The sequence below is a fragment of the Schistocerca serialis genome, chromosome 2 (assembly GCF_023864345.2).
Source record: "Schistocerca serialis cubense isolate TAMUIC-IGC-003099 chromosome 2, iqSchSeri2.2, whole genome shotgun sequence".
NCBI lineage: Eukaryota > Metazoa > Arthropoda > Insecta > Orthoptera > Acrididae > Schistocerca > Schistocerca serialis.
Window position 1 is genome coordinate 1,105,645,688 of NC_064639.1, and position 15,054 is coordinate 1,105,660,741.

Below are 15,054 nucleotides of genomic sequence, written 5' to 3' on the forward strand. Positions count from 1 at the left end.
ATCACCATCCCAGGTTGTTCTGTTTCCCCATCTACCATCTTACGTCCATTGCTGTCTTGGTGTTCCATCCTAAAATGGTAGTGCGGTAGCGTTCTTGCTTCCCACGCCCGGGTTCCCGGGTTCGATTCCCGGCGGGGTCAGGGATTTTCTCTGCCTCGTGATGGCTGGGTGTTGTGTGCTGTCCTTAGGTTAGTTAGGTTTAAGTAGTTCTAAGTTCTAGGGGACTAATGACCACAGCAGTTGAGTCCCATAGTGCTCAGAGCCATTTGAACAATTTTTGAACCATCCTAAATCTGTTTACTTGTAAACTAGTTATGTTATTCTACATATCACGACCAAATGTAAATTATGTCTTCATTTTTGTAGTTGTTGCAATCACTGCTCATACTCTTTCTGTTATTAGTAGGCAATCAATGGGTATTTAGGGCCAGATAATGACAATGATGTTATTAATTCCAGTGTCACGCTGCACATTCGGTGTTCGGCTGCAAACTTGGGTGACTTATAATGAGCGTCACCTCCACTACCCTCCCCTCCAGGAATCACCAGTTTCACCATTAAAGCCCACCCCTCCCCTTCCTCTTCTCCCTGGACCATATGGAGCTGGACACTGTGGGCAGAGTTTGTAGGATATGTCTGTTTCTTAGTAACAAATTACGTATGTCCCATCCCTTGAGTCATAGACTACTGCTAATTGTTGATAATAATTAACATTACGAGATTTTTCTCATTTGATGGACCTATAGTGCCCACTCCTATGTAAGTACTCTCATTTCTCCATATTTTGCACAAATGTTCAAATGTTTGTGAAGTCTTATGGGACTTAACTGCTAAGGTCATCAGTCCCTAAGCTTACACACTACTTAACCTAAATCATCCTAAGGTCAAACACACACACTCATGCCCGAGGGAGGACTCGAACCTCCGCCAGGACCAGCCGCGCAGTCCATGACTGCAGCGCCTTAGACCACTCGGTATTTTCCACACTTTTATGGATTTTTTTAAAATTTTAGATTTTCCGAAATTTTAAGTATTTTCCACGATGTTACGTGTTTTACACAGTCTTACGTAATTCATGCAACTACGACATCTCCTTCACATTGTTCTCAGAAACACAGTGACATCATGATGTTCTCACCCAATCGCAATGCAGTATGTGCAGAATTATTTATCATTACTATTGAAGCTCCCCCTCCTTTATCTTTATCTTTTAAAAATGGGGAATTTAACTGGTGAGTTTCACCCCGGATCGGTGCAGAGGCGAAATGGCTATATCTAATTGACAGAGGCAAATTACGTTAAGTAATATCACTCGACATCCCATTTTAGTACTTTTTCCATCTCTTCCACAATTTACGTAAATTTACATTTTTTCGTATTTTTACAAAATTTTATCCACTTTTGCGAGTCCTTTACAACGCTCCTGAAGTTACATGAATATCCTGCTGTGTTACGTCACATCACCATCACATTACTAGACTCTGTGACATAATAGCAAAATTGTGTTTCTTCCAATCAAACATACCATCTTTTGTATCTACTGGTTACAGACTCTCTGTAATGATTACCCCATCTTTATCAAGATTTTTTTATTTTTAAGTATATGTGTGTCACCATGTCACTCCCTCCCTCTGTATAAATAGCAAAAACCATGCTTTTCTTTTTCGAAGGGATCTGTGAACTTCCTCTCAACCTACAGCGAAGATCTTTTAGTCAATGTAGGAGCCGATGGTGCTGTGAGTCTAACAGTTCTCTCTTTCTTTTGCCCTTCTAGGAAAGTATGCAAGAGGTCCCCAGGCACATTTTTCTAGCGCTTATTTCACAAAACATATCGTCTACTCCCTAAATAGAAACGTATGTATCCTTTATGATCATTTCGTATTTGGATTTTACCGAATTCTTGACATTTTTTACAATTTTCCAAGTTTTTCCGTTTTTTCGATATTTTTCCATATATTTCATGTTTCCATATTCCAAACGTAAATGTATACTCTTATTGCTTACATCACCATGTGTGGATTGTAATTTTTTATACCATGGAACTGTGATACACAGTCCCATCAGAGCCAGGGTATCTACAAACTATACTTCTTCGTCCAAATGTAAACACAAAGGGCCAAAGCCAATACTACAACACACATGCACATGTATTTCTGTGGGTGTAGAGTTATGCTGTTGTAAACGCACACACCCACACCCTCACCCACACCCACACCCACACACACCCACACACACATACACATACACACACACACACACACACACACACACACACACACAAACACACAGCACAGGTATCTTATTCCATATGCCCACTTACTATGCCCCCCCCCACTTCCTCCCACTGCCAGCAACAGATATGGCATTGAGGGTGGGGGCCAGCAGTGGGTACAGTGGCGGTACCGGCTTGTGGCGATGATTTGTGTGGGGGCGGCAGCAGCGGCGGTGGCAGAGCTGCTCTTATGAAGGTCGTTACATTTACACACAATACCCTGGGTCACACGTGGGTTGATGCTCACCGAACATCTTTCAGGAAAAGTTACACCCCCTCTGTTATCCCTAGACTTGATGCAGGTCGATCTTTGCTGAATAATATTCCTAGATGTGGTGTCAAACATATACACTCCTGGAAATGGAAAAAAGAACACATTGACACCGGTGTGTCAGACCCACCATACTTGCTCCGGACACTGCGAGAGGGCTGTACAAGCAATGATCACACGCACGGCACAGCGGACACACCAGGAACCGCGGTGTTGGCCGTCGAATGGCGCTAGCTGCGCAGCATTTGTGCATCGCCGCCATCAGTGTCAGCCAGTTTGCCGTGGCATACGGAGCTCCATCGCAGTCTTTAACACTGGTAGCATGCCACGACAGCGTGGACGTGAACCGTATGTGCAGTTGACGGACTTTGAGCGAGGGCGTATAGTGGGCATGCGGGAGGCCGGGTGGACGTACCGCCGAATTGCTCAACACGTGGGGCGTGAGGTCTCCACAGTACATCGATGTTGTCGCCAGTGGTCGGCGGAAGGTGCACGTGCCCGTCGACCTGGGACCGGACCGCAGCGACGCACGGATGCACGCCAAGACCGTAGGATCCTACACAGTGCCGTAGGGGACCGCACCGCCACTTCCCAGCAAATTAGGGACACTGTTGCTCCTGGGGTATCGGCGAGGACCATTCGCAACCGTCTCCATGAAGCTGGGCTACGGTCCCGCACACCGTTAGGCCGTCTTCCGCTCACGCCCCAACATCGTGCAGCCCGCCTCCAGTGGTGTCGCCACAGGCGTGAATGGAGGGACGAATGGAGACGTGTCGTCTTCAGCGATGAGAGTCGCTTCTGCCTTGGTGCCAATGATGGTCGTATGCGTGTTTTGCGCCGTGCAGGTGAGCGCCACAATCAGGACTGCATACGACCGAGGCACACAGGGCCAACACCCGGCACCATGGTGTGGGGAGCGATCTCCTACACTGCCCGTACACCACTGGTGATCGTCGAGGGGACACTGAATAGTGCACGGTACATCCAAACCGTCATCGAACCCATCGTTCTACCATTCCTAGACCGGCAAGGGAACTTGCTGTTCCAACAGGACAATGCACGTCCGCATGTATCCCGTGCCACCCAACGTGCTCTAGAAGGTGTAAGTCAACTGCCCTGGCCAGCAAGATCTCCGGATCTGTCCCCCATTGAGCATGTTTGGGACTGGATGAAGCGTCGTCTCACGGGGTCTGCACGTCCAGCACGATCGCTGGTCCAACTGAGGCGCCAGGTGGAAATGGCATGGCAAGCCGTTCCACAGAACTACATCCAGCATCTCTACGATCGTCTCCATGGGAGAATAGCAGCCTGCATTGCTGCGAAAGGTGGATATACACTGTACTAGTGCCGACATTGTGCATGCTCTGTTGCCTGTGTCTATGTGCCTGTGGTTCTGTCAGTGTGGTCATGTGATGTATCTGACCCCAGGAATGTGTCAATCAAGTTTCCCCTTCCTGGGACAATCAATTCACAGTGTTCTTATTTCAATTTCCAGGAGTGTACTTAGAAAGAAAAAAAGAATCATTATAGAGATGAGTAATCGGTGCAGGTGATATGTAACCAGTAGATAGAAGAGAGGGTATGACGTCACATATGCCTTGATAGTGGAAAGACAGTGCATTCTAGAGAGAGAGGGGGAGGGGGGGGAGAAATAATGTGAGGGACACGGTGACACAAGCGACATTCCTACAATGTCTACGTGTGTGAGGAAACGGTAATGTTATGTTATTCTAAACGCTATAATATTCTCCTCTCCCCGCTCCTCCATCCCCTCTCTCAACACAAGCGAGTTGAAAACCAAATGTATTGAGAATCGTAAAAATACCTGGATACAGTCTAAAGCTATACGTATCGATCGTTTATTGACTTATTGACATCACTATACATGAAATCATGGGAAATTTGCTGATAGAACATAAAATGATCACTGTGTACGACATGGACAGCATGATTGTTATCTACATTACTTGGATTAGAACCTAATACTACTGGTCGTCGTTTTTGTAATATTTGAAGCAATTTATCCCAGAGTTAACAGCTTTTCAATTGTTCTTTTCAGCAGGATCAGTAATGAGAAGTTTACTATTTTCAGCACAAAAAAACTGGGCGTTTAGAAGGAGAGTGAACACTTGTTGGCGAGATATTCGGTCGAAACTGCAGTCAGCGCAGATACTGTTTGATATCTCAAAGCCGTCTTGTCGTGGGTTATGTCTCTCACACAACTGAATCGCCCAGGGTCGTCTATAGCTAAATCTGAAAGTCTGTGACCTTCTGCTGCCCTTGCTCTGTATAAAATTGTACAGTTTTACATTATTATTATTCAAAAAAGCAATTATCATCTTGCTATAAAGCGGCGTGGATTTCTTTGAAATGAATTTCCTCCATTAGCATATGTATTCGGCAACGCTATGTATATAGGAAAACATTAGATCCCACCTACCACTGGCCTTGGAGTATGTGCATCACAGCACACATACGAAATAATTGTAATTGGATTCCGTGTCCTATTACGTTTAGAACGTATGACCAGAAAATTGCGTTCCTGGGAGTTTTGTCATCATACCCTTTACCCAATGGATTTTGCTGCTACAGAAAATCATCATCCTTAGTAAAAAGCATTTGCCGTTGGTGCTCATTCTGATCATATTGCTATGCTAATACACGTCTGTCCTACACTTTTATGAATGCTAAAGTAGACTGAGGTGGAGTCTAAAGCAGTATTTCCGGAGAATTAAAATAAGTAATGTTGACTTGTGTGAATATACATTCATCGCAGGTAATTAGGATCTATAACTGCTTATAAGGCTACGCTCTGTACATCTATAATTTTAATTATTCAACGTGTAAATCGATTGCGTGAGCTACCAAAGAACGATGCTGACAGAAGCTGACAGTCATGCTGTGGACTGTCTCTGTGTGGATGGCTGTCTGTTCATCCTAAACAAATCAGTATGGTTTACAACTCCTTCCCGCAGGCTTTTTGCTAGTGGTAAGGCTTTGGAAAATTATAGTGACAGTAAACACGAGCATGCAAAGAACAACTATACATCTCCAGACGGCCTGACTGACTTGATAGCAGAAACATAGAACAAAGTATACCTTCCCGATGTGTGCGTTGAGCAGAGATAAGTTTTCGTATATATATATATATATATATGCATGTGTGTGTGAGTGTGTTATATTTGTAACTGGATGTGCACATGTTTCGGCAGACTGTACTTTGTACGGATTATTCAGTACTTACAAGAAGCAATGCCATACTTCGGTACTCTACTCCACTTAATAAATCACTATCCGGACCTATAATAGTTTATAAGACTATTCACTGTATGCCTTCATGTTTACCGTTGGAAATGATTACACATAACAGCGCTATTGGCAGCTTTTATTTAGATGATCTAATGGTGGAATTCGAAGTTACTCTGCTAGAGAGCTGAAATTAACTAGCCTGCCCCGTTGTTTCCTATACAGCCAAGATTGGGAAACATGGTTAATTATGCACTTGCAACTGTAGCTGCCAGAAACACCACATCTCCAGATGTATTACGGTTCCACCAAGGAACAGTAATGCTAGTATGGTGTCGTAAATAAATGACTTGGATTACCCATAGATTTGTAATTATCTACGACGTGCATAACACTTGAAGGTTTACGATAAAATACGGGATTTACATGTCAGTCTAAGAAAATTTCTACATAGGATTAATAGACATCAGCTACAGTTATCGTGAGATACTGTGGTTCATTCACAGAAACCTATTTTACTGTCCGTCCAGTACTCACCTACGTATTTATTTCCAAACAAATACTAGACTACACTGTACACTGATTCACAGAGTTTCTTTTTTTAATACTTCTCCAAACTCTAAGGGGCTTGTTGACGATCACGCGATCATGACGTCTCCTCCTAATTTTTTTTAGGACACACACAAATTCCATATGTTACAATGCGCCACTCATAAAAATGGAGCTACAGGGAGAGAGAGAGATAAATTCCCATCTGTACGAGTCCTAATTTCTGTTATGTTATCCTGGTGTTGTCAATATCGTTTCTCAATAGTGTTTCCACAAAAAGAGTGTTTTGTTTGAACCTACCGATAAGTCCAGCGCTACGTCATTGGTTCTGGGACAAGTATTCTGTTTATTAGCAGGGGTGTGTTGCGGCATATCCACAATATACAAATGTTGCACTGCTGTGAGGTTGTCCAGCAATCTTATAAAGCACTTTGGTTTATCATAGCTTAACTTTCTTCTTCGTAGGAAGCAGTTAGTGGACCTGCCTTGTAATACATGTACCACAATTTGTCATTGCCCAAGTAGCCAAAACGCATATTTCATGCTCCCATCACGATGGTGAACAAGAGAGGATGTGACCTGTATGAGTCACTGACTTTGTATGGAGAAATAGTTTAGCTTTGCAGCATTGTTGCCTTTGTTCTGTCTTATTTAGGCGTGGTAAGGACGTATATAGGTTATCGCAGCAATAAGTGCTTTTAAATACTGCAGTGCGCTAGCTGTCCAGCGTTTTTCCTTGGAGTTCTTTGGATTAGTCGAAAGTACGTTAATGGCGATGGAAATACTCGGATTTTCCTGTAGTTAATATAGGATGTCACATATAGTAAAATTACAGCCGAGTTCATTCTGTTTAGATATCTTCATTCCACCTGGAGTGCTGTGTGGCTGAAAATAGGGCCACTCATGCAAAAACGCTAGTACAGGGCTATTACAAATGATTGAAGCGATTTCATAAATTCACTGTAGCTCCATTCATTGACATATGGTCACGACACACTACAGATACGTAGAAAAACTCATAAAGTTTTGTTCGGCTGAAGCCGCACCTCAGGTTTCTGCCGCCAGAGCGCTCGAGAGCGCAGTGAGATAAAATGGCGACAGGAGCCGAGAAAGCGTATGTCGTGCTTTAAATGCACTCACATCAGTCAGTCATAACAGTGCAACGACACTTCAGGACGAAGTTCAACAAAAATCCACCAACTGCTAACTCCATTGCGCAGTTTAAAGCTTCTGGATGCCTCTGTAAGGGGAAATCAACGGGTCGGCCTGCAGTGAGCGAAGAAACGGTTGAACGCGTGCGGGCAAGTTTCACGCTTAGCCCGCGGAAGTCGACGAATAAAGCAAGCAGGGAGCTAAACGTACCGCAACCGACGGTTTGGAAAATGTTACGGAAAAGGCTAAAGCAGAAGCCTTACCGTTTACAATTGCTACAAGCCCTGACACCCGATGACAAAGTCAAACGCTTTGAATTTTCGGCGCGGTTGCAACAGCTCATGGAAGAGGATGCGTTCAGTGCGAAACTTGTTTTCAGTGATGAAGCAACATTTTTTCGTAATGGTGAAGTGAACAGACACAATGTGCGAATCTGGGCGGTAGAGAATCCTCACGCATTCGTGCAGCAAATTCGCAATTCACTAAAAGTTAACGTGTTTTGTGCAATCTCACGGTTTAAAGTTTACGGCCCCTTTTTCTTCTGCGAAAAATACGTTACAGGACACGTGTATCTGGACATGCTGGAAAATTGGCTCATGCCACAACTGGAGACCGACAGCGCCGACTTCATCTTTCAACAGGATGGTGCTCCACCGCACTTCCATCATGATGTTCGGCATTTCTTAAACAGGAGATTGGAAAACCGTTGGATCGGTCGTGGTGGAGATCATGATCAGCAATTCATGTCATGGCCTCCACGCTCTCCCGACTTAACCCCATGCGATTTCTTTCTGTGGGGTTATGTGAAAGATTCAGTGTTTAAACCTCCTCTACCAAGAAACGTGCCAGAACTGAGAGCTCGCATCAACGATGCTTTCGAACTCATTGATGGGGACATGCTGCGCCGAGTGTGGGAGGAACTTGATTATCGGCTTGATAACTGCCGAATCACTGAAGGAGCACATATCGAACATTTGTGAATGCCTAAAAAAACTTTTTGAGTTTTTGTATGTGTGTGCAAAGCATTGTGAAAATATCTCAAATAATAAAGTTATTGTAGAGCTGTGAAATCGCTTCAATCATTTGTAAAAACCCTGTATAATGGTTGGGGGAAAGAGGGGAGCTTGGTTCTTATTGATTGAAAGGTGAGTGCTTGGTGCTTAAACTGTTAGAAACATTTATCCACAGAAAAGTCCACTGATTTACATTGGTGAACGTGTTGGCATCTGCGAGCTACGAATGGTTTGCTGTGGCGGGTGCTCCATTCCTGAATGATTTCTTAGGAGCATGCCACTTGTGACAGCTACGAGGTCGGATATGATTACATCTATAATCATGCATCTCTCCTGGCCACTGCCAGGTTGCAGCCATGGAATACACCACACATCTAAAGTTGAAGTATGTTGGACCTTGCAGACTACTTGGAGGATTGTTTTAGGTCTTCCTCACCTCTCTAGGTGTGTATCTTTGGAGCGTTCTGGTGTTTCTTATAATCGCAGTACCTTTTGTTAGAAGCATCAGAATTTCCACCAATATGACAATGAGCTCGATTTAACACACCCTAATACAACAGCAATGAGCTTGCACGAGTTTATGCACCGATGAACCAAGATGGCCGGCCGCTGTGGCCAAGAGCTTCTAGGCGCTTCAGTCCGGAACCGCGCTGTTGCTAAGGTCACTGGTTTCGAATCATGCCTCGGGCATGAATGTGTGTGATATCCTTAGGTTAGTTAGGTTTTTGCAGTCCTAAGTGTAGACTCTAATGACCTCAGCTGTTAAGTCCCATAGTGCTTAGAGCCATTGATTCATTTTGAGGCAAGATGGTGGTGAGGTTCTATGCTGTCTGGTAGCCTTAACATATGACGCGGTAAGTATAAGAGTGGGGCAGAGACGAACGAAGAATAATTCCAGCGACGAAATGTGGCATAATTGCGGAAATCCGGTGACTAGACTTTGACAAAAGAAAGACTGTTGTGGCCCAGTGCCTTGGAGCGAACATCGCGGAAAAGGCGAAGCTGCTCGGTGGTTAGCGTGCTAATGTCGTGAACATGTATGCTGAAACGACGAGTAGGTGACAAGAAGTTGAACGTCCATACCGCATCAGAAGACACAGGGATCCGAGGCTTGCCCGCTCTGTAAAACAGGATAGGTGGCGGTCTGTGGCAACTCTGCGACACAGTACAGTGGTGACACCAGTGTTTTGGAGCACACCGATCAGCACACGGTGTTTAACATGGTGTTCCGCACCAGAGGATCCCTACGTGTTCCCATGTTGACACAAGGTCATAGTCAATTATGATTACAGTGGGCCTGCTCTGATCGAGATTGGGCCTCAGATCAATGGAATCGTGTCGCCTGGTCGGACGAATCCCATTTATTGTTCAACCAGGTCGATAGCCGTGTACAGATACGCCATCATATAGGCGAACGGCTGCTCGGAACATGTAGCGCGCCACGGACACAAGCATGTGGGAGCAGTATTAGGTTATGGTGAACATTCACCTGGGCTTCCATGGGACCTGCTGTGGTAATTGAAGGCACCGTGGTAGCTGTGGACCACGTGAATACTATTAGAGGCAACCTGTACTGCTTATGCTTGATGTCTTCCCCGACAGCGATGGGATCTTCCAGCAACATAACAGTCCTTGTCACAAGGCCAGAATCGCGCTGCAACGGTTTGAAGAGCATGACAGTAAACTCACATTGATGCCTTGGCCATCAAATTCGGTTTATCTAACTCCGTTATTGTTGTTGTGGTCTTCACTCCTGAGACTGGTTTGATGCAGCTCTCCATGCTATTCTATCCTGTGCAAGCTTCGTCATCTCCCAGTACCTACTGCAACCTACATCCTTCTGAATCTGCTTGGTGTATTCGTCTCTTGGTCTCCCTCTACGATTTGTACCCTCCAAGCTTCCTTCCAGTACTAAATTGGTGATCCCTTGATGCCTCAGAACATGTCCTACCAATCGATCTCTTCTTCTAGTCAAGTTGTGCCACAAACTTCTCTTCTCACCAACCATATTCAATACCTCCTCATCAGTTATGTGATCTACCCATCTAATCTTCAGCATTCTTCTGTAGCACCACATTTCGAAAGCTTCTATTCTATTCTTGTCTAAACTCTTTATCGTCCGTGTTTCACTTCCACACATGGCTGCACTCCATACAAATACTTTCAGAAACGACTTCCTAACACTTAAATCTATACTCGATGTTAACAAATTTCTCTTCCTCAGAAACACTTTGCTTGCCATTGCCAGCCTACATTTTATATACTCTCTACTTCGACCACAATCAGGTATTTTGCTCCCCAAATAGCTAAACTCATTTACTACTTTAAGTGTCTCATTTCCTAATCTAATACCCTCGGCATCACCCGACTTAATTCGAGTACATTCCATTATCCTCGTTTTGCTTTTGTTGATGTTCATCTTATATCCTCCTTTCAAGACACTATCCATTCCGTTCAACTGCTCTTCCAAGTCCTTCGCTGTCTCTGACAGAATTACAATGTTATCGGCGAACCTCAAAGTTTTTATTTCTTCTCCATGGATTTTAATACCTACTCCGAACTTTTCTTTTGTTTCGTTCACTGCTTGCTCAATATACAGATTGAATAACATCAGGGAGAGGCTACAACCACTGCTTCCCTTTCATGCCCCTTAACTCTTATAACTGCCATTTGGTTTCTATACGTATTGTAAATAGCCTTTTGCTCCCTGTATTTTACCCCTGCCACCTTCAGAATTTGAAAGAGAGTATTCCAGTCAACATTGTCAAAAGCTTTCTTTAAGTCTACAAATGCTAGAAACGTAGGTTTCCCTTTCCTTAATCTAGCTTCTAAGATAACTCGTAGGGTCAGTATTCCCTCACGTGTTCCAACTTTTCTACGGAATCCAAATTGATCTTCCCCGAGGTTGGCTTCTATCAGTTTTTCCATTCGCCTGTAAAGAATTCGCGTTAGTATTTTGCAGTTGTGGCTTATTAAACTGATAGTTCGGTAATTTTCACATCTGTCAACACCTGCTTTCTTTGGGATTGGGATTATTATATTCTTCTTGAAGTCTGAGGGTATTTAGCCTGTCTCATACATCTTGCTCCCCGGATGGTAGAGTTTTGTCAGGACTGGCTCTCCCAAGGCTGTCAGTAGTTCTAATGGATCTGAATCCGATGAAACCCAACTTGGATGCTATCCGGCGCCAGCTCCGCTCCCACAAATCAACCGATAGTAAATTACGGGAAGTGTTTGACCTGTGCATAGGCATCAGGTGTCACCATCTTCTGGAAGCCTATCAACTGATTATTGAATCCATGGCACGCAGAGTCAGTGTTGAATTGCGTTCCAGAAGTGGACCAACACGCTTTTAAGCACGAGAGCATATTGTTTTGGCTCGTTAGTGTATATAGAGCTATGGTATTTGTCCCACGTCTTCCCAACAGGCTAACCTCACCAACGTGATGGACGCACACAATTTACATATATGTCTGGATAGACTTACACTTTGCAAGTCATCTACTAACTCGCAAGAATAAAATTCAGAAACAATTTCATGCTCTCTAGATGCGTATTTTCTAGCACTGTGTAAATTCTTATACACACACAGTATCTTTGTTGGAAGGATGAGAATTTTGATACGATGCCACACAATCTAGTAATGTACCGGCGGCTTAACAGGGAATTTATATATTGCAGTGTAGTATTCCTTGATTGGAAATCATTAAAGTTGCAGTGGTCATTGAATTTGCTATGATGTTAAAATTTCCACCAATGTGTTCGTTCCCAACTCATACGCTATGACGTCACACCCGCTAGTGATGAGGTGCTGACTTAGCAATGGTACATAACGCTGAATTGTGATTGTATGGGTATATCATGAACGTCGATGCGACGTGATGCGACATTAACGCAGTGTCACGATGCATCACTACTTGATGCTGTGACATGATGTAGAGATGAGACGTTATGATGTGCTGTAACATTATGCGATGCCGATGTGACCTCGAGGGCAGTGGAATGGAACTCGTGTAAGTGGATAAAAGTTTGGAAAAACACGTAAATTGTGCAGAAAACGGAAAAAATATGGAAGTGGGTGAAAAATATATGACTTGAGGTAGGAATGAGAGTACGTACATACATGTTTGGCTGTTGTCTCTGCTAGTGCCTCAAATAACAAAATGTTAAACAGTTAATAACAAACAGATCTCAGGTGAAGTTATCTAACGTAATTTGCGTTTAACAAATAGATACAGCCTGATCCGATACTTATACTTCACACCCATTCAATGCCCCCGTCAGAAAATGTAAGGATGAGAGATGATGCTCAATAATAATGATAAATAATTCAGAAATAGACTCCATTGTGATGGACTGAGAGTATCACAACGTCTGTGCAACATTCAGGAAATGTGGGATATAACTCCAGTAATTTCATAAAATAAGAATTTTTTTAAATAAACAAAATTGGGTAAAACATGGAATAATGAGCGTACTTACATTTGTGCCAGGGTGCAGCCTCTCCTGGAGCCTCAAATAACGAAAATCACTTAATATTAAATTATTATTAACAAATAACCACAAACTAGAACTCATGTGACGTGGATTACTATAATCTGTTATTAACAAACAGACACAGCAAACAATTTACACATAGACTAAGATGTCCAGTTCCAAAGCAAATGTGACCCGCTCAAGTGCCCCAGTTATAAACATGCAGATTGAGATGTTGTGTTTAATCCTCATTGGTAAAAGCGGTTTGGGGAGGGGATGACAAGGAAATGGGTGAGGGTCCCCTGGGTGATCAAGATCAGTTCCTGGTGGTTCCTGGGGGAGGGGGGGGGGAGATGAGTGGGGGATGAGCTAGATTATAAGCCACCCAAGTGCTTAACCTGACACCGGATGTGTAACCTGACATCTGAAATAAGATCGGTATCCGGTCCAAAATTCCCACTGAATGTCCACGGTCGTTTGTCTTGCTTGATTTCGGATTTCGCAATATGTGTAAGACCTACTGATACACATGGATAATGATCAACGAAGAAAAAAACTGAAGAATGCCTCCTTAAATGCCGCACATCTTGTAGGTTCCAGTATTGTGAAGATAAATAACTCTACAAATAAAGAAATTCTATTATTTCTTTTTTTTCTTTCTCAGTTGCGTTGATATATGAGATAATGGTAACTAGTTCTTAATGTATCCCTTGATATTCGAACCATGCCTGGATAGTTTTGAAATGGTTAATAGAAAAATTATATATATACATTTTGAGGTATTCTCTGTTCTCATTTCAGTGTTCTGTACCCTCAGTGCAAGTGTCTAACATTGAGAGAATTTTTAAATGTGAACAATTGAGACTTTTTGGAAATGTATAAACGTTTTTTAATTAGTCATTTGGAAGCCATTCGGTTAATCAATCGAAAACGAATAGTCACACTCGAAAATAGTCACTATTAATACACATGCCAGCATAAATGTGACAGAAAAATAAATAAACAATAAGATTGAATAAGACTGCTGATCGCTCTGTCAACATAATCTTGGAATTCCACAAATAAATAAATGAAACCAAAAAGTGGTTGTCTTATGGGGTCATGCAGAATGTAATTAATATCTATTCTTAAAGACTCACTTGTATATGAGGTGCAGTGTGCTACATACTTAAAGATATAATTTGAAGACTCTCTATGCTTTTAATCTTTTAGGCGGTACGAATACAGAACTGTAACGTGCTGTTTCGGAATGTGGAAAAGAGGAAGGAAGAATTATCGTGGCCACCATGTGACATATCATTACAGCGTATATTTCGGAGGTCTTATTGCCAAACCACAGAGCGTAACTCGTCAGTGGCATACAGGCTAAATGAAATTCCTACGCTTGATATATGTATAGCGTTGACGCTCAGCCACAGAGGGCGTTGTCCGTTTACCAAAGACCATTTGAAAATGAGAGTACTTTACTGGCGGAACACAGAGAAACAAAGCGATTTTTGTTCCAGCCAACAAGAAGACCCGATTAAAAGTTATATGAGGGGAAGAATGTTGCACTGTCTTTTTTTGTGACTATACTGGTTCAGTGATCAAAGTTGCACTTGCCAGCGGAAGATTTTACCGCATTTCTGACTACGCAGTAGTTTATTCAGCACGAACAAACAGCTGTCATTTGTCACTGTACTCTTTAACTATTTTGTCCTGAGTGGGATGGGAAACTTCACATAGGTTGCTCAGTTCCAGCAGATTATAAGGAGGTACTACTGGATTTATGTTCGGGAGTCTCACGAAATTCCGGATATGCTCAGTACAACTGAAACCAGGCAATGTGTTTGCCAAAATATCATCTGGAATCCTTTCCGTATTTATACATTTATATTCTCTCCTCTTTGAATATCTTGCCGTTCTTAATTGTTGAAGTAACCATCTTAGTTTTTTAAAATGTCAGTATGATCATCTTCTGGTGTTACTCTTAAATATCTGTTGCGACATTTATGTAACTGCAGCTCCGTTTTATTAGAAACTACTCATATTTTTGGACAGGTCATAAGCGTAGACGTAGATGTAGATGCAAGTCA